This window comes from Cyprinus carpio, unplaced genomic scaffold (genome assembly GCF_018340385.1).
Source record: "Cyprinus carpio isolate SPL01 unplaced genomic scaffold, ASM1834038v1 S000006552, whole genome shotgun sequence".
In the NCBI taxonomy this organism is placed as follows: Eukaryota; Metazoa; Chordata; class Actinopteri; order Cypriniformes; family Cyprinidae; genus Cyprinus; species Cyprinus carpio.
This window is the reverse complement of record NW_024879215.1, coordinates 857737-876994: the sequence shown is the minus strand read 5'-3', so window position 1 is coordinate 876994 and position 19258 is coordinate 857737. Positions and strand designations below refer to the sequence as shown.

Below are 19258 nucleotides of genomic sequence, written 5' to 3'. Positions count from 1 at the left end.
TTGCCGCTCTGTTCCTTTTTAAGAGCGAGTTTAATTTTTAAACAGGGTCATTGTGAACAGACCTACAGGCGGGGGTTCGCGTTATAAAACCTGAGGGTCCACCCGCTAAATGGTTCAGGGAAACAATGTCCGCTCAAACTAGGACAGATCAGCGCCGGATTAAGCGTTAATCTGAGTCTACTGCGCATGCGCAGAGACGCGCGCTACAAGTTGGACAAGGCGCGCGTTCAGAGGAGAAACTCACATGCGACCAAGGAATCCACGAGAAAACCATCTAAGTGAAACATCTCGCTGAGGTGGAGGACAGTTTTCGCTTCAGTCTTAGAGTAATGCAAGGAGTGTTTCTCAGCTGTTTGCGCGATCATTGCCGCAGCTGTCTGCTTCTCTAACGCGCGCAGATTACGCTCAATTTGAGACGCAAAAGCGGATTTGATGGAAGCCAACGCGGTTTATGTCAGTTCTGAACATTAAAACGCGGACTTGCTTTGGTTTAAGGTTAGGTTTGTCTTCTTACACAGTTACTAGAAGAGGTCCAAACACGATGGTAAACTGTGGACTGGACTTTTAAACAGACAAATTATACACGTGCTTTTCACGAAGTTTGTAGGCTTTTTCTCAACTGGACGGTCAAGGTGCTAATCAAATCTGTAAAAGATTATTTACTTCTATTTGTTTATTTGTCGTTTTTTCCCTGGTTTTTCTTCCTGGGTGCAATTGTACGCAATACTACACCCATTTCACATTAGTTTTTTTATCTTGGTTATTGTGTTAATATATAATTTTATGTATGTAGGCATTAATGCCATTTATACATTTATGCTTTTATTGATCTTATTATTCATCGTTGATTTTTATTTTCCCGATAGTATTTAATACTCTGTGATTTGTTTATTTATGCGCATTTTAGTTATTTGTTTTTTAGTTTTAGTATGCAGCAAAGGCATTTGAAGTCACGTTTTAGACCACATAATCTGTATTATGGTAATCCTTATTCATTTTCATTAAATGAATTAAAATTAAAAATATATATTTATTCATTTAATTATTATTTTTAGGCATGTATTTATAGATTTATACATCTATGTAAGTAGTCACATATTTATTCGTGCATTTATTTATTTGCTTATTCTTTTAGCTAATTATTTGCATTATTTCCCAAGTAATTTGCAGTTGCACCTGCTTTCAGATCTAATCTTTATCCGGTATTCTAGTCCTATTCTATTCTATTCCATTCTGTTCTGTTCTGTTCTGTTCTGTTCTGTTATCGGTCTGGTCTGGTATGGGGTATTCTATTCTATTCTCTTTTGTTCTGTTTTGTTATTTTTCATTTGCTATGCTTTTGTGACCCAGTTTTGTGCCTCTTTCTGTTAATGATTGGTTGTTCAGGCCCGTTCTCTGGATTAGGACAGTAGCCAAAAGAGGTGCCCTTCAACAAAAATGTTCCAAAACACCCTTGAGTGCAATATCCCTCCTCACGCATACTGATCAGCCTCCAGATAGATGTTGTCAAGTGGTTTTATAAAGGACAGATTCATTTGCACAAAACCCACTGGAATGTTAAATCCAGATTTATTCCCATTTGTTGACTTTCTGTCTGATGTTTAATGATCATTTAATTCTTTTCAACAAATATCAAGGGTCCTCACTTATCTATCTATCTATCTATCTATCTATATCTATATATATATATAATTATTATATATTATATATATATATATATATAATGATGATAGTAAAAGACATTAATGGAGTCCTCTGAAGATCAGAGAGATTATAACTGTCCATATTTGCTGTAATCGTACAGAACCACAGTACAGAGCATAATCTAATCTAATCGCTGTTGTTTTTCCTCAGATTGAGCCAGATGCTGCTGAAAACTGACTTGAGAGGACATCTTTCTCCGAAAACTCATCAAAAAAACTATCATCTCTTTTATATTAAGACTGTAGGATCGACAAAGCGATCCATGTTTGTTCTGAGCCAGATTATGCAAAAAAACAATCAGAACCAGATCCGAAGTCTGTCGGCCTGCTTTGGCGTAAACAGAATCGCTCTGATGTCGGTCTGAAGTTAAAATCATCTCCCATGACCTACTGAGCCATGGCTTTTCAGCCTCCTGTGTTTCCCAATATGGCAAAATGTGAACTTATTGAACTGCCAGGACTTGACTCCGGATGACCGCATCGAGTTAGCGCCCCCTAGCGGCCCTCCGCCCCTGCACGGGGCCCACTCTAGAAAGGTGGAGCAAAGAGAAGGTGGTGCGGATGGTGGGGGAGCAGAGCGCGTGCGTCTGGAGGAATAGTGCCCTGACCTGGCTGACAGGTGTAAACCGGGATGGGGACACGACTTCCAGCCCTGCAGCCAGACGCAGCTGAGCTGGTGCGACCTCTGCGGAGAGTTTCATCTGGGGCCTGTACCGCAGCCAGAGCCTCCGCTGCACACGTGAGTCATTAGGAGATAATCCAGACCATTTCCACTGCCATGTCTGTCGTCTGCTGCCTCTCAAGACAATCTGGCCCTCAGAGAGCGTAAGCAAAAGGGAAAAGGAAGTTTAGACAGCGTCTTATGTTGGATAGAGATTGTGTGGGTGTTTGTTGTAAATACATGGTTAAGGAATTAAATAGCAAATCAATCAATAATGTCATCAGTTTATTTATGGTCAGTTAAGTCACAAAACATAGCAAATAAATTCTCAACATAAATGCATTGTATTTAAATGCATAAATGATCAACATAAATACAACAAAAAAAAATTAAATAACCTTATACAGATTAGATGTAAAAATACATGCAGTTAATTTATAATGCAAATATAATAAGCAAATAAAAAATACTAATACATGTATTAATACATCAATGTAAATCTATAAATAAGTTAGTGCTGGGCAACGATCAAAAATAAAAGTTATTGTGTACATAATAATATGTTGTATGTACTGTGTTTATTTATTATGTATATATAAATACACACACACGCATGTATATATTTAGGAAAAAAATATTTTTATATATTAAATATATTTATAGATCATAAATTATATGAATATAAATATATACATGTCAGTATTTTCAAAATATATACTGTATGTGTGTGTCTTCATATATACATAATAAGTATACACAGTACACACACATATATTATATGAACAAAAACTTATTTTGGATGTGATTAACGCTATTAATCATTTTACAGCACTAAAATAAATGCATAATAAATAATTAATAAAATAAATGTTATACCTGAATTGTGTGTTTAATTGAATTGAAAAGTTAATAAATAAATTAATGGCATGCTGATTAGTTGTTAAAATATGTGCCACTGACTTCAATTGTATTTTAAGTAAAAAACTGCATAAGCAAACAAGAGAACAGATACAATATAGAAAATGAACAAAAATAGCAGAGAAAATAAATAAATGCATAAATAACTGCATTAATTCATAAATGAATGCTTTAGCAACCACCTAAAACACTTTAGCAACCAGCCAGAACACCTTAGCAATTCTCAGGCAACATCCCAGGATATATTTTAGTGTTATAACAGTGAAACTTGCAAGTGCTACCCATATTTTCTTCAGAAAAGGAAAAAAAATAAATAAAAGTTTTTTCTGTTTTTCTCATTCTTCATAATAATTGATCAAATATTAAGACGATCATAAACAGCATTGTTTTTACACTTCGTAAGGCCTTGAGAAAAATGGGTCAGTTGAAACCAGACCACAGATGAATGATTTATTCATCAAGTAAGCCAGAATATACATCAGCATGACCAGCAGGCGGCGCTGTACATTAATTCCTGATGAACCAGACCTTTCTGGACTGGAAACGCTTGACCTCTCTGTCAAAGATCAGTTTGTGCCACCAAAAAACAGACTTTTGATCTCTTAAACTGTAGTTCTGTGAATGGAGAACTGCATTTAAAGGGACAGTAACCCAAAAAATTAAATTCTGTCATCATTTATTCAATCCTCACTTTTCTAACCAGTATGAGTTCCTTTTTCTTCTGTTGAACACAAAAGAAGATATTTTAAAAAATGTTGGCAACCAAACAACTGACGGTAGCCATTGGCTTCCATAGTATTATTTTTCATACTATAGAAGTCAATGGCTACCGTCAACAGTTTCTTTACCCATATTCTTCAAAACAGCTTTATTTCTAAGTATTTGTGGTTTCGGTTTGTGAATGAACCTTTGTGTTTTTTAGACTGTAATTACACTTGTCACTACCGCTGTCAACCCTTCATTCAACTGGACTGCAGCTTGAACTGCGACGCCATCAGCGAACAGCTAAACTACTGCGAGGACACGATCGAGACGGACACTAATGTGGTGAGTGAACTACTAACACTACTAGAGGAGAGTTTACTAGTAAATGTAAATCAGAGACAGGCGTTACATTTAAACATAATTAAATTGTTCCACCCTGTCATCTGTCGCTAGACGCAGATCAGCGTCTCAATGCACCATATGCCATTAGCACGCGTTTATTACCATTCTGCACACGCTGTGACACGCGCAATTTACGACAGCGCCACAGAGGAGCAGCTGCTTACATTTTAGCATTTGAATTGTAAATACATCAACTATCCCGACTTCTTAGATTGATTTATTTTTATTTCAGTTTTCTGAAAATGCGGAATTTATTAACCGTGTCTGTATATTTAAAGTTGCATGGGATATCTGGTTTATTATTAGCTATTGTTTACATAATAATGGAAGGTTATAGTCACAGTAAGGGAGGGATATGCCACAGATTTTCAGTGTAAGTGAGTGCGTGTTGAGTAATGGTGTGAGAGTGATACGGGGGTGGGGGGGGCTGACAGCTGGGTGAATGAACTAATCAGCTCAAGTCAATAGTGCTTCACAATGGAGTTCTTACCTAATTACAAATGTGCAAATCATCTTAAAATCTCATTTGGCAATGCAACATTTGCGTGATGGTCTTTCTTATACTTTAGATCCTTTTAAATACTCACAAGACTTTTTCCAGCCGCACATTTTATGCAGATGGCATAGAATATATATATATATATATCCTCCTGAAATCCAGCAATTATGCCTGTAATAATAATAATAATAATAATAATTATTGTTATTATTATATACATTTGATATACATAATAATGTAAATACATCTATACTGTTATTAACTATAATGAGTGTATCATTTAATGTAAATGTTAATTACATGTAATTAACTTTTAATTTTATTTTAAATGTATTTCATTATTTTATAATTATATGTAAATTATATTTTTAATTTTCAGCAATATTAAGTGATTTGTTCGTTTCACAGCTTTTCTGTCATATAAAATGTAAATTTTTATAATATTGGATATAATTATTATTATTATTACTATTATTGATATAAATAAGTATTATTTATAATTATTATTATTATTATTAAATATACCTTTTATATACGTAAGAGTATAAACATATTTAAAATACATTAATACTATTATTTACTATTATAAATGTTCTATTTAAAATAAATGTTATATATTTGTGTAACAAATATTACTGTAATTTTTAATTATAATAATTTTTATATTTTTTTGTTACTATTATTACTGTAATTATTTTATATTTGTTATATTTAAAATAAATGTTATATATTTGTGTAACAAATATTACTGTAATTATTAACAATAATTATTATTATTACTAATATACATTTTATATGCTTGATACTGTGTATATATTTAAAGTACATTTATACTATTATTAATTATAAATGTACTATTTAAAATAAATGTTATATTTTTAGAAACATTACATGTTACTATAATGTAATTTTTGATGTTTATTTTATGTTTTTTTTGAAGATTTATTATTTAATTTTATTGGGTTTAGCAAATTAATAATAAATTATAATTAAAGTTAATTTTTAATAATTAATTAATATTATTATTATTATTTTTTTTTTTATTATTTATAATATTTATTATTATTTTTTAAAATAATATTATCAATATTTGTAATTCATAACAAATATATTACTGTATGTAATGTTTTATAATTATATCATTATTAGTAGGTGTAATTATATTTTTATTGGTTATAAAATATATAGAAACGAAATTTTATACGTGTTTTAAACCGCAATGTTCTGCGGGGTGTCAGGGGGAGGGGCAGGACTGGGGATTGGGGGAGGGAGCCTGTATGCACCCCCCCCCCCCCCACATATACTCATCCCGAGGGGCGGAGCTCAGCGGAAGGGTGGGTTTCAAATAACGCCTAACGGTTGCGTTCCGGTTGCACAGAGGTCGGTCAGATAGCCACATCATCCTCTCAGATACAGCGGAAGTTTCTCGCACCAGTCCCGGTGTACTCTGTTTCGGTTGTGATAATGACGGACTGCACCGAGCGTTTGGACATGGACCTGGGGCAGCAGCGCGAAGACAGGCGGATACTGCAGCCAGAGCGGCCTCCCGAGCACGAGCTCGAGCAGTTTTACACCGCGCGCACCTCGACTCAGAAAGACCAAAGATCGCAAGGAAAAAAGTAAGACAGCAGTTAACTGGTCATAAGAATACAATATTAAACCGCCACTGGGTGTTCTTTTGGCCGTTTTTGGCAGCTTCGCGACTTTATAGTACCGTTTGTGAACGGGAGAAACTGAACTAAACGTTAACGGAACATCCAATGCGCGCGCGCGTGCGTGTTTGTTTTTAAATGATGCTTACGTCTGGATCTACTCACGATAACTCGAGAACCAAAGTTCAGTAATGTATAGAATTATTAAAAAGTATAATCAGTAGTTCGAATCTAATTTTATATATATCATTTTTATATATATATTTATTGTCTGTATATGATATTGAAACTTGCTTAGTTCTCTCTCTGGTGTGTGTGTGTGTGTGTGGTTGTTTGTGCGCGCGCGGCGCCTGGGGGGGGTTTTCCTCTCTTTAGAGTGATGTTCATGCTGAGTAGCTCCTTAACGTGATTAACAAACCAAGCATCGCTGCAGTCTGTCATGTCTCTTATAGCACATAATCATATAATGACTTGATTCTTAAATGAATAACCAGCTTTTTTCATTCAGAGATAAAAACTGCACCAGATTTATATTTATTTCTGATGACATCAATGAAACACTTTCTGTATTATTTAGTGGTGCTAAGCACCTAATTATTTGTGGAGTTCGTCTTATCTATTTTAAAATAGTCTATCAAATTTTTAGATAAAAAACTGGTAATTTTATTTATTAAAGGCCCTAGAGTACGTGTTTATTATATATATCTTAAATTACATATTTATAACTACTTCAAGTTTTAGGTACTTTTCACAGTACAGCTTTACTATATAGATATATATATATATATATATATATATATATATATATATATATAATATACACATACCATAACCCATATGAATGTACAAAAGGACCAATAAATAGATTTTTAAAAATATTTAAACTATTAACGTTGTTAATTTAAGTAGTTTATTACATATAATAAATATGTAATAAATACCTTAATATATGTAAAATAAAACTAACTTTTTGGCTCTCAAAGAAGGAATTAATTTTCTCCCCCAAATTTTGGAAGATTTTATACGTGTGAAGTTATGGATTGACACTAAAATCTGAAAGCATTTTAGAGTCGACATGAATGTGAGTGTGTGATGTATGAGTGAGTGTGGAACCATGTGTGGGGGTGGGTGTGTTCACTTCCTGTTGCTTATTTTCTGATGAGGGAGGGTTATTTTCTCTGTGAGTTGTGGCGTAAAAGGCATCCAGCTGGATCTGAAAGGATCTGTTTTTCACAACCCAACTTTATGAGCCCACTCAGAGGTCAGACTGCGATTGTTCTGCTCTACTAACACAACCAGCTATTGTTGTTAAAATAGAGTTGTGTAAAAGTCAGAATTTGTCAAAGTTCTTCTAAGTCTGATCCGTCTAAGTCTGGTTGTATCTCAGAAAAAACATAAATATCAGAGTTTTAGGACAAATAATCAAGTTTTGTTACAGCACTGCATATCCTTGCTCTTTTTGTTGATTGTTCTCATTTGTAAGTCGCTTCGGATAAAGGTCTGCTAAATGACTTAATAGTAAAAATGTTCTATCCTGAGGAATACATCAGCCAGTTGGAGTCTTAGTTTTCTTCTTTTCCCTTTTGACCGCCCGCCTTGTGTCATGTGACCATCACACACTGTCTTCTTGTCCCACAGGATGAGCCAGTGCGACTGCAGGAAAACAGGAGCTGTCCCTCAGTGAAGTACAACAGAAAGTGAAAGAATACAATGCTCAGGTCAACAGTAACCTCTTTCATGGTTCTGGTAAAGAAACCTTTCAGTGTTACAATATGTAAATATAGGTTACACTTTATTTTAAGGTGTCCTTGGTTGTTACAGTGTAATAATATATTAAGTACTCAGTAATATTAATTAACTTCATGTACTCACTATATGGTTATGGTTAGGATTAAGGTTTCGGCTTTGAGGCCCGTTCCTTAAGGCCCATTCACACAAAGCACGATAACTATAAAGAAAATTAAAGATATAGTTCTAAAAATTGTTCTCGATATTAAAGAATAGTCCACACCTCAGCTGTAACGAAAACGTTATCGTTGGAATCACTTTCAGAAGGATTTTTTCTAGCTGATGAATGATAAAAGTTATCGTTGGCCCGATCCAGAATCCATGCTGTAACGAGCTTGAGAATTTAAAGCGGCAGGCAAGCGTATTGCGTTAGATATAAACAGAGGATATCGTTCATGATGTGGACCCTAATATCTTGTGTTTTATAGTCATCTTTATAATTATTGTTATTGGTCTTGAACGGTGGCTTTAGGGGTACTTGCATGCCAAATTTATGTTTATTTGTGTATCGTAAGTACAGAAAGGTGTTAATAAGGGACACCTTAAAAAAAAATGTGTTATGTCTAAATATATCCTACCGTTTTTTGTGTTTTGTTTTTTTTTTTTTTTGTTTTATGTTTTTTTTGTTGTTTTTGTTTATTTGGTGAAATTTTTAATGTTGATGTTTATATATTCTAACAGATAAAGTCTGATTTATAATTTTATTTAGTAATTTTAGTAATCTAGAAATTATTATATGTAAAATCTTTAATTTATTATAAAATCTATTAGTTTAAATAATAACATTTATAAAAATATATGTACATTTTTGTTTATTAAAAATATAATAATAAAAAAATTATATACAGTTATGACATATTACTAATTACTAATACTATTCTTATAATTTATTTAAAAAATAGTAATACATAATTTAACTTATATATATAATGTTTTTATTTATTATATAATCTATTTGTTCATATAATAACAAAATGGATACCTCAAATATATATATATATATATATCTATTTATAGTTTATAAATTCATAAAAAAAAATATGTATATTATATTACTTTTTAAATTCATAAAAAAATATGTAATAAAAACAATAATATCTAAAATTATAATTACTTAATGTTATTATGTATCTATATAAGTGCTGCCTGGATTATAACTATATTAATAATACGAATGTCTTTTACATTATAATATTGTAGGTATATGAATATATTGAGTGTGGTTGTTTGTATTTGTAATCATGGTTGTAATAATCACATAAATGTAAATAATGTATATAATTATAATATAATAATATACATAGTATTATATTAGTTAGACTTATTATATATTTGTGGTATTTACTGTAAGTGTTAAGCTTCAGAGCGTAACTGCAAAAATGTTTCTGGTCCTCCTCATCAGAACGTGATGGATCTTACACTGGCTTCATAAAGGTCCTGTTCAAGCTGGCCCGGCCCGTGTCTCTCCCTCCTGCCACGGGAGCACCTCCTCCTCGTCCTCCTCCTCCTCTGGACGGGATGGGCAGTTTGTCGTGAAGACAAAGCACTGAAGCCACCGCACCTCATTCTACCTGCCCAGAGACACGGTCAAACACCTGCACATCAGCTCCAGCACGCGGGCCAGAGAGGTCATCGAAGCACTGCTGAGGAAGTTCACCGTGGTGGACAATCCGGCCAAGTTCTCACTGTTTGAACGCAGCGAGCGACACACATCAAGGTTTGGAGAACTTGATTATTATTATTCTGACATCTTCTCTACATTGATTTCTTACAGGAAACAATAAAATACATTGTTACAAAAAATAAATGTCATGTTTTCTCTTCTCTTTTTAGTGTACCTAAGGAAGTTAGAAGATGATGAAACGTCCACTTTTTCCTGCGCCTGTGTTGCTGGACCCAACGAGAAGGTCCTCAGTTTAGTCCTTAAAGAGAATGAACGGGGGAAGTCAATGTGAGTAAACAACCAGTTACCAATAATACCAATTTAGATATGCAAAATAGTTTTTAAAGGCATATGCGCACATTTGAGGGATGAACAAGATCTTGTTGGTTTCTTCTGGCAGTGGGATGCGTTCAGTTTTCCTGAACTCCAGAATTCCTGCGCATCCTGCAGCGGGAGGAGGAGAGATCACGTGCGGCAGACGTGCGGCGCTACACTCTGGCCAGAGACAAGATGAAAAGAAGCTCTGAAGAACTTCAGCAACGCCGGGTGTGAAACAAGCTGCTGCTCATACCTCAGAAACGAAAGAAAACAAAGAAGGAAACGTGCTGTTTGAATCCAAAGAGTGTGTGGAAGAGCCCTTTGTCCTGCTCTGGACGTGAGATGGGTCAGAAGCGAAAGGGGAAATGAGAGCGGTGAGAGAGATGAGTAGGCGTGTGTTGAAGCGTGACTGGTGAGCGTTTGAGAGGAGTGTTGTGACGTTAAACTGACTGGGAAGAGAAAGCTGCAGTCGTAGCTTGTAGATCCAGATGTGGCGTGACATCATTCCAGTGTGAAGCCCACAGATCGTTGGTTCTGTGGTGAATGAAATACATCAGAAAAAGATTATAGAGTATTTTTAGCATCATTTATTACATGTAAGAGAGAAAAAAAGATGTCTGTATTAAAGTTAACACCCATTTAGTAAAACAATACTTGTCCCATGTATATATGGATTATTCCCTGTAAAATTAAATGAAATTAAATAAAATACTTTTTCCCCTTTGAAATGGCTGTTTTGTTGTTGTATGCAGGAGCCATTAAATGAACCCATAAGTTAAAAACATAAATTTAATTATAACATTTCAATAATGATGATGAAACTAAGCACTTCTGTTATATAAATTGGGAAGGGAAGTCTTTAGTTTCAAGGCATTTGAGAAAAAAGTCTTGCTGTGTGAATACTTCACTGTGCCAACATGTATTAAAGAAAGCAGTCATTTTGATGAAAAATTATTTATTGTGTTTTAATGTTTGATAGCGGATATGCCAACCATTTTTAAATTAAGTTTTTGATTTTTTTTTAAAAATCTAATTCAATAATGTATGTGCACAGTGTATGAAATAAATTTCTGTGTTTGATACATAGTGTGTTTCCATTGTTGGGTGATCTTATGTAGAAATAAATATTCTGTAAATATAATGTTTTGATTATTAATGGCTTTTTTAAAAACTAAAAATCAAGCGATTAATAAAATGAAATAATCATGACATAAGGAAATTTTGACTACAAAAAAAACTTTAGACATTTATTCTATAAAATCTCGAACTTTTAGTTTTGTCCATTCTCCTCACCGTTACAAGTCACTTCGGTTTCCAGCAGGAGCGGCTCTGAGCGTGTCTTGATTCACTCTGTGATCTGCTGCAGCGGTTTCTGTCTTGTGGGTGGACTTTACACAATCAATAAAAAATCTGTTCAAACCGGCGTTAATCCGCCATTATTTCCACTCCCCTGCTTACATTTAACACCAGGAGACCAAATCTCAAGTAAGTGTCATACGTTATACATGTGAATCATGTTTCTGTTAGAAACTCAACGTTGTAGGACCATGTATAATGTGAGCCCTATTAGCATGACAGCTAATCAATTCAGACTATTAGAAAAATAAATAATTTATTATAACAATACATATATGCAAATTTGTTTTATTACTTAGGTCTAAGAAATTAAATTGTTTTTTTGCTGAGTTCACTTGGCTGTCAAACACAATCTGTCTATGTTTACAATGCTAATGCTGAGGTGAAAATTTGTTACTGTTAATGAATTCTATTATGTTTCAAAATGTCACATTATTAAGAATATTTAAGACATTTAAAATGAATTTCCTTCGATAAGGGTTTAGTGGGAAAGTAAAGCTCACAGGTTTCCCATGTCATAATAAAAAGTAGCCATATTTCATCTGGACTGACATTATCAGATTCATTGACAATCAGAAGTATGTCAAATATTTAACAGTATGAGGTCAATGACAGTTTATTGTTTCTTCCCCCAGAGCTGTAGGCGACCCGAGTGGGACCCGAGCAGGAGGAGAATGTTCTGTAGCCCATGATGGGCGGCCAGCGGGTCTAAAGGGAAAGGCTACTGGCCGTTCTCCGGTGCAGGGTGGCGGAGATGAGCCTGCAAAAGGACGGCCAAGAGCAGAGCCTTGGCCCGGGTGCGGAGGCATCCGAACGCCAAGCCTTTCGTTGTTTACAGGCGGAGGTAACTATAACCCCAGCTCCTGGGATGTGGACTTGATTTCAGACAGCAGAACTGGACCGCCGTGCCAGATACACGGCCAACTAGAAACAGATCATCCGAAAAACACACTTTTCTTGAGTTTGAAAGTAACCTTTTCAGAATGTTCACAGTCATTGAGGTAAACTGAACCTTTACTGGTAAGTAAAGGATAAAGTACACTAACTGGGATACATTATGTGCAGAACAAACACAGTGTTTTATTTTGCAATAGAAGACGGTAGACTATACATTACTCCTCTATTTTATGGACTAGTTACTAAATGAAAAATACACTTCTACAGTATGTACAGTACAAAACGTTATACATAAAATTTGTAGTAGCTGTTAATTATTTTACCAAGATAAGAGTGTTCATACAAAATGTGTGTTATTTTTTTATTTAGTGCTGACCTGAATAGGATACTGTATTTCACATAAAAGATGTTTACATATAGTCCGAAAGAGAAAATAATAGTTGAATTTAAAGTCTTTTGTTTGTCCTGAACAGATAAACTGCCTGCTGTTCTTCAAAAAAAATCCTTCAGGTCCCACAAATTCTTTGGTTTTCCCATAGACTGTATAAAAACATGGATGTAGTGTCCGTGATGTCACCGTAGTTTTCTGAAGGGCGTTTTTGAAGCTGAAAGTAGGCGGAGCCGGCCGTCACCATCTTGGCAGCGCATCACTCGTGGGTGGAGGAAAAATGGGCTAAAAGGCGGGAGCTAGTTGCTGAAGCCACACCCATCTAGCTCGACAGTGACAGCAGCGGCAATTCCACCTGTCAACTCAAATGCCCACGCCCTAATTATGCAAAATTTTAAGGCTTAATATAATTTTAAACAGATGAGTGATAAAAAAAAAATCACCCCCCTCACAGTTACTTTGAAGGCAAAATACGCTATATAGAACAAAATAATTTTTTTGCACCAGGCTGTAAACATGTTTTTTCTGCTGTAAAGTTATTTTAACATGGGGAGTCTATGGGACGACTGAACTCCTAGTGGCCCAGTCGATGAATTGCAGTTTTAGTCACTTCCTTGTTGGTTCCCACGAGAGAGAGACCGGAAGGTTTCCGCTTGGGTTTTGCAGCCATCTTTTGCGATTTTGAAACCCTTTGCAACAATAACGTATGATTTTAAGATCCATCTTTTCATACTGACGGACAACTGAGGGACTCATACGCATCTTTAACAAAATTTAAAATGTCACTTTATTTATTTATTTTATTTACTAGTACATTTTTAAAATGTAATTAAGAAAAATACTGATTTTCCATTAGAGGTCAACTGATTTATGTTTAAGTGTCTGGCAACGATGATATGCACAAACAATTTAATTAGTATTTAATCTGCTTTTGATGTTTAAAAAAAGTAATGTCAGTAGTTATGCAAAAACAAACAAATAAAAAAATTTATTTTATGAATACATTTTTCTGTAGAATACACAATGTTGTAATGCCCATTGTTGGTACTATTTATATGGGGAAAAATAGAATATTGTCTCCAAACTTTCAACCTTATATTACAGATTTCTTTAAAATTAAAAGTGGAAGTGACCTTATATATATTATTATATATATCATATATATATAAATCGTCGTGTGTGTGTGTGTGGGTGTGCGCAAAAAAAATACTAAAAATTAAATGTCTTAAATTAAATACTTACTTCAAAGTCTATATTAAATAATTGGTGTCACATGTTGCACAATGACAGGACATCATTCAGTACAAAACCATTCATCTAGTGCATGTTTACATTAAAAAATTATAAAAAAATATGGGGCAGTGGAATGCAAACAAAACTTGTATTCATGTTTTTAAGCTCTTTGTACTTCGATGAGGATGGCGACCTGGCCCACGAGTTTTACGAAGAAACCGTAGTAACGAAAAATGGCCGCAAGAAAGCCAAGCTAAAACGAATCCACAAGAATCTCATACCTCAGGTAAATCAGCATGGGTGTGTTCTGCGAACGTTTGTTTGAATTACATTAAATTAGAATGGCAAGCTGCGATAACGATAATGTTTTATTGCAAATCTTTCCATAGGGAATCATCAAGATCTGGATCACCTCTTGTATCCCACGTCGATTTTTCGGTCCGTCATCGTGTGAAGTTGCATGACGTTGGTGACCTCCTGCGAAGAATCCGCCCTCCTTCAATTTTCCTCCCGCCACGCTGGATCCGGACACGCTTGCTGAGTAGCGCCCCTTGTGTTTGGAAGGGCTTGACGCGTGTATTTGGAATACCGGCAAACGAGCCGCGCGGACGCTCCGGCTGTGTGTGCTGAGAAGAGGCTGCGGCCTGACAATGATGTCCTGACTTTCTTCTTAGTTTTACAATAATGCTCCACATGAAAGATATTATGGGCTGTCCCACGGCCAAGACACTACAAGTGTGGTTTGTATATGAGTGTATGTTTGTTTGTATGTGACCATAGAAATTAGCGAAAATTTAGCGACTTTTATCAGGAGCACATCATGAAGGACTCCGGAGGACCTTCTAGCACGTTCTGTGTAGTTATCAGGAGCACATCATCACTCGGGAAAAGATCAGGTTGCATTTGAATGCTGTGAAATTGATGGGCACGGTGTAACAGGCAGAGCTTCACAGATAGTAAGGATGCGATGTTCGTAGAGGTAACGCAGTTAGGGTTAATACAAAAGTGAGCAAAACTACAGCTGGGATTTTGCATGTAGTTCCTGTGTAGACCCCGATTCTGCTTTCTTTTCAGCCGAAGTCTAGAAGAGAATCAATGGCTGTTTACCATGCTGGGATTTGTTTGAATGCTGATTGGAAATGATGGAATTGCGCGGCTGCTCTTTGATTGGACGGTTTGAGGCTCTGACTGACACAGTGCTGCCAGTCACTGTGAGAAGAACCCCGGCCCCTTTTCACTGTGTGTGACAGTCTTTATTACAGTTGAAATGATCAGATGGCATTAAAGAAAATACCACGTATAAATGCACAACTGTGGTTTGTCTCAATTGTAATTCAATAGCCAAAACAGAATATTATGTGGGAATGTAGGTGAACCGGATTTGAGTGGAAAAGAAGGGCTATTAGGGGCTGTTTGGATTCTCATTCTGACGACACCCTACATTGCAGAGGGTGAGCTAATTTAAAGTAAATGGGTTCCAAGGTGAGTTCATGTTGTTATAAAATCTAGAAACTAATATTTATGTTTTTCCCCCCAGTGATCAGTTTAATTAAGTTCATCACACACAAAGCAGTAGGACAAGTTCAAATACTTAAAAGCTATTTTATCTCTCCGCCAGTCGACTGTCTTTTCCCTCCTGCGGTTCTGTTTTTCTCAAACTGTCCTCTACTCGAACTCTATTATTCTTTCCTCGCAGAGACTCCTAAAATCAATCTTTGCCTCATTCCTTAATGATGTTCCATCCACAAACAAAAAGAGCTTGCCATCTTCTGCTGTGGGAAACTTTTATCATTACTAAGACCAGCAATGCAATTCAATGAACTAAACAAAGGACTGGCAGAGACTCGGAAAAAACATTTGGACCTGAGGGAAGCCATATATTTATAGGATTATTGCTAAATCAAGCCTCATTATTCCTCGAAGAGATCTGAACAAACCGCTATCACTAAAGTCACATACAAACTTAAAGGACGATAATAACTTAAGTTTTAATAATAATGTATGACAGTGAGGAGGGAAAGGTACAACTATTACTAAAACTATAACAGAAGAACAACATGTTTGTATTCACTTTAAAAAACGACTTCTTTTCAAACTGATGAAAAAACACTTACAGCCCAATTCAGAACCCATCCCGCTTTTTAAAAAGAGCGGCAGATGACCAAAACGGCAGCCGCGCGCGCTTTTAGCTAACAGACCGTTAGCGTGCGTTGATAGACGTTAAAGTAGACTTTATCTAGCTCCTCCCCTTTCCAGCCCTGCGATAATCTTCTGTCCTCCTTTTGTGTTTCCAGAGCATGAATGTAAGCAAAGACTATAGAAGGTCGTACGATTTCTTTTTAAGTTCTTGCCGGTCTTCTTTAGTTGTTATGAGCATCCGCTTTGAGTATTACCTCTATAATAAGTAAATCCACTTCACCAGCAAGGCTACAGAGCTACTGCAAAAACGAAATTATAAAGATGGCTGCGCACTTGTTTCTCTTAGGTCTGTAGACTAGTTTGGTGCAGGCAGTGTAAGTGTTTTACACCATTTGTGCTACAAACGTTAATGATTTATCATATCATTTTGGCTTGTAAGTGATTAAAATGAGTGAATAATACCCGTCATAGAGACTTTGGGTGGGATTTACTGACTCCGGCCAGAACAGCCAACTAGCAACCACTAAGAACAAGTTACCACATGATGTGGTAATAACAACTTAAGAACATTTTAGCAAGCAGATAACCTGTTTAGCTTTTTTTAAGTACATTTTTCTCCCGAAAAAGTTGTTAAATTTTTTTATGACGTTGATTTTGTAATGATTATCACTTGCTGAACGAATCTACATTCCATGTCCATGATTCCATCTTTAAAGGACTATGGTCTCAGACCCACCCATAGTCCTAATTGGGGACGTTTATTCCCACTTGGTTTCCGAAGATTAGCTGTGATTTCCTTGGAGACACCAAAAATGAGCTGTGATGGCTTTTAGCTGCTGTGCCTGGAGCCTCATAATCTCTGTCATATGAGTTACTCAAACTACTTGAGTGCATTTGAAATGATTTCATATCCCAAATCTGCAATCAAAACTCCCACGAATGAACTGACTCAGAATTACATGGATGCTTTCATCCATCTCAGCTGTACAGCTGCATTTAGAATCAGAAGAGAGTATCTAGCAGTGGCTTACAGATTAAATTCGCACTCAGTTTCATACTGATGTCACAGTGCTTGTATGTAATACAATATGTTTGAAATGAAAACAGAATTTTGTATAATGTTATTAATCTTATTTCAGTTAGTCTGACTTATTTTGAACCAACTCAACTGACAATAAGTCCGACTAACTGAAATAAACCTAGCTTATTTGGTAAGCTTGTTTTATGAAACAGGCCCCAGAGGTGTTCGACTGTGATTAGGATTTGTCTTTCTGCAGAGCAGTCCAAGTTCTTCCACACTGACTGAATCCATAATTTCTTTTTGAACCCAGAGGTACACCACAGAGGTATTGTCGTGTTAGAATAGAAAAGGGTCCTGTCCAAACTGCCGCTATAAAATTAGAAGCACACAATTCCCTAGAATATCATTATATGCTTAAACATTAAGATTTGTACTCATGGAAGTAAAACTAATGTAGTCATTAGAAGGTGAATGTCCCAATTACTTTTGGCAATATAGTGTAGTTTATATTAATTTGATTTCAGTTATAATTATTTTAGCACATCAAGAAATGTTGCTTTGTCACCTAGCTGAAATGAAATATATTTCAAAATATTTTGTGTTTAATTAATGTTAATTAATTAACAAAAGTGTTGTTTTGTTATGGTTTAGTTAACTATAATAACCCTGCTGTACACCGTTTGAGATAATCAATACTCTAGTATTTCATTCGGAGCACAGCTGTTGAGAGTGTGTGCAGGGCTGATCCGTCAACACAAACTGGTCCTCTACTTAATGGTTTTCAGATGATTCTCAATAATTGAAACCTCAGGCTCATTAGGCAACAGTGTTCATGTATATCTCATGCGAGCAGGAATGCTCCTAAAAACTCTCAGTCGTGCCATAAATGTTCCTTAAGCCTATTCAATTTTGCTTTATGGTAAGTTTGTAACATAGAAAATAAACATCCCACAAATGCCTCTTTTTTTTTCATAATGGGATTGTTAAAAAATTTCACGCAGCCCTTTTCAATGACGTGTGCTTGGGTAGCGTTAACATTCTCCCGGCATTGACGCACTGCAGCCCTGTTCTTGCTGTGCTGGGCGTCCATGTGACCTTCTTTCCCTTCCGAACAGTGACTGTCCTGATCAACAGAGTCATGGACCCTGGGAGAGGAACAGGGGAAATATGTGTTCTCATCCCGTTCACTGACACAGGAAACAAGTCAGTAAAAGTGTGTGTGACTTTAAAGGAGTAGTTCACCCAGAACTCTACTCATTCTCAGGCCATCCAAGATGTAGATGAGTTTGTTTCTTCATCAGAACAGATTTGTAGAAATGTAGCATTACATCACTTGCCTCACCAATCTGCAGTGAATGGGTGCCGTCAGAATGAGACGATAAAGACATCACAGTAATCTATAAGTAATCCACACCACTCCAGTCCATCAATTAACATCCTGTGAAGCTAAAAGCTGCGTGTTTCAAAGAAACAAATCCATCATTAAGGGGTTTTCCGCCGTCTCCAATTTTTTAATATAGATGTTTTTTCTGAGCTCAAGGGTTTTAAGGATTCAGTCTCTCTTGGTTTTTACTTACAGGTTTCTGTTCTTTGCTTTTCTCTCCCGAAAGCCGCTCCTGAGTCAGCAAAGAAGAGGAAGAAACAAGAGGAACGGGATGGAGAGCAGTCCAGCTGTGTTTACTGGCTTGGTCAAACATGATGATCGCTTCGCTCAGACATAGGAGGTCAGTTATCGATCTTCTGATTAGTGAAGACAGAGCTGATTGATTTGTACTCAGGGATTCATCACTCTAAACAAGCTCCACTTTAGACTCCACTGACGTCACTGTTTAATCCATGAGCCTAAATTTGTTTTGGAGTTCTTGTGCTTTTGACATGAGTTATAATTCTAATTGTGTGGCTTGTTAACTTTCAG

The 19258-nt window shown here is 35.7% G+C and overlaps 1 pseudogene; it reads left to right on the top strand.

The window, feature by feature from the left end:
- Positions 1 to 2130: 2130 nt before the first annotated feature.
- LOC122143982 lies at positions 2131 to 19064 on the top strand (annotated as a pseudogene).
- The last annotated feature ends 194 nt before the right edge of the window (positions 19065 to 19258 follow it).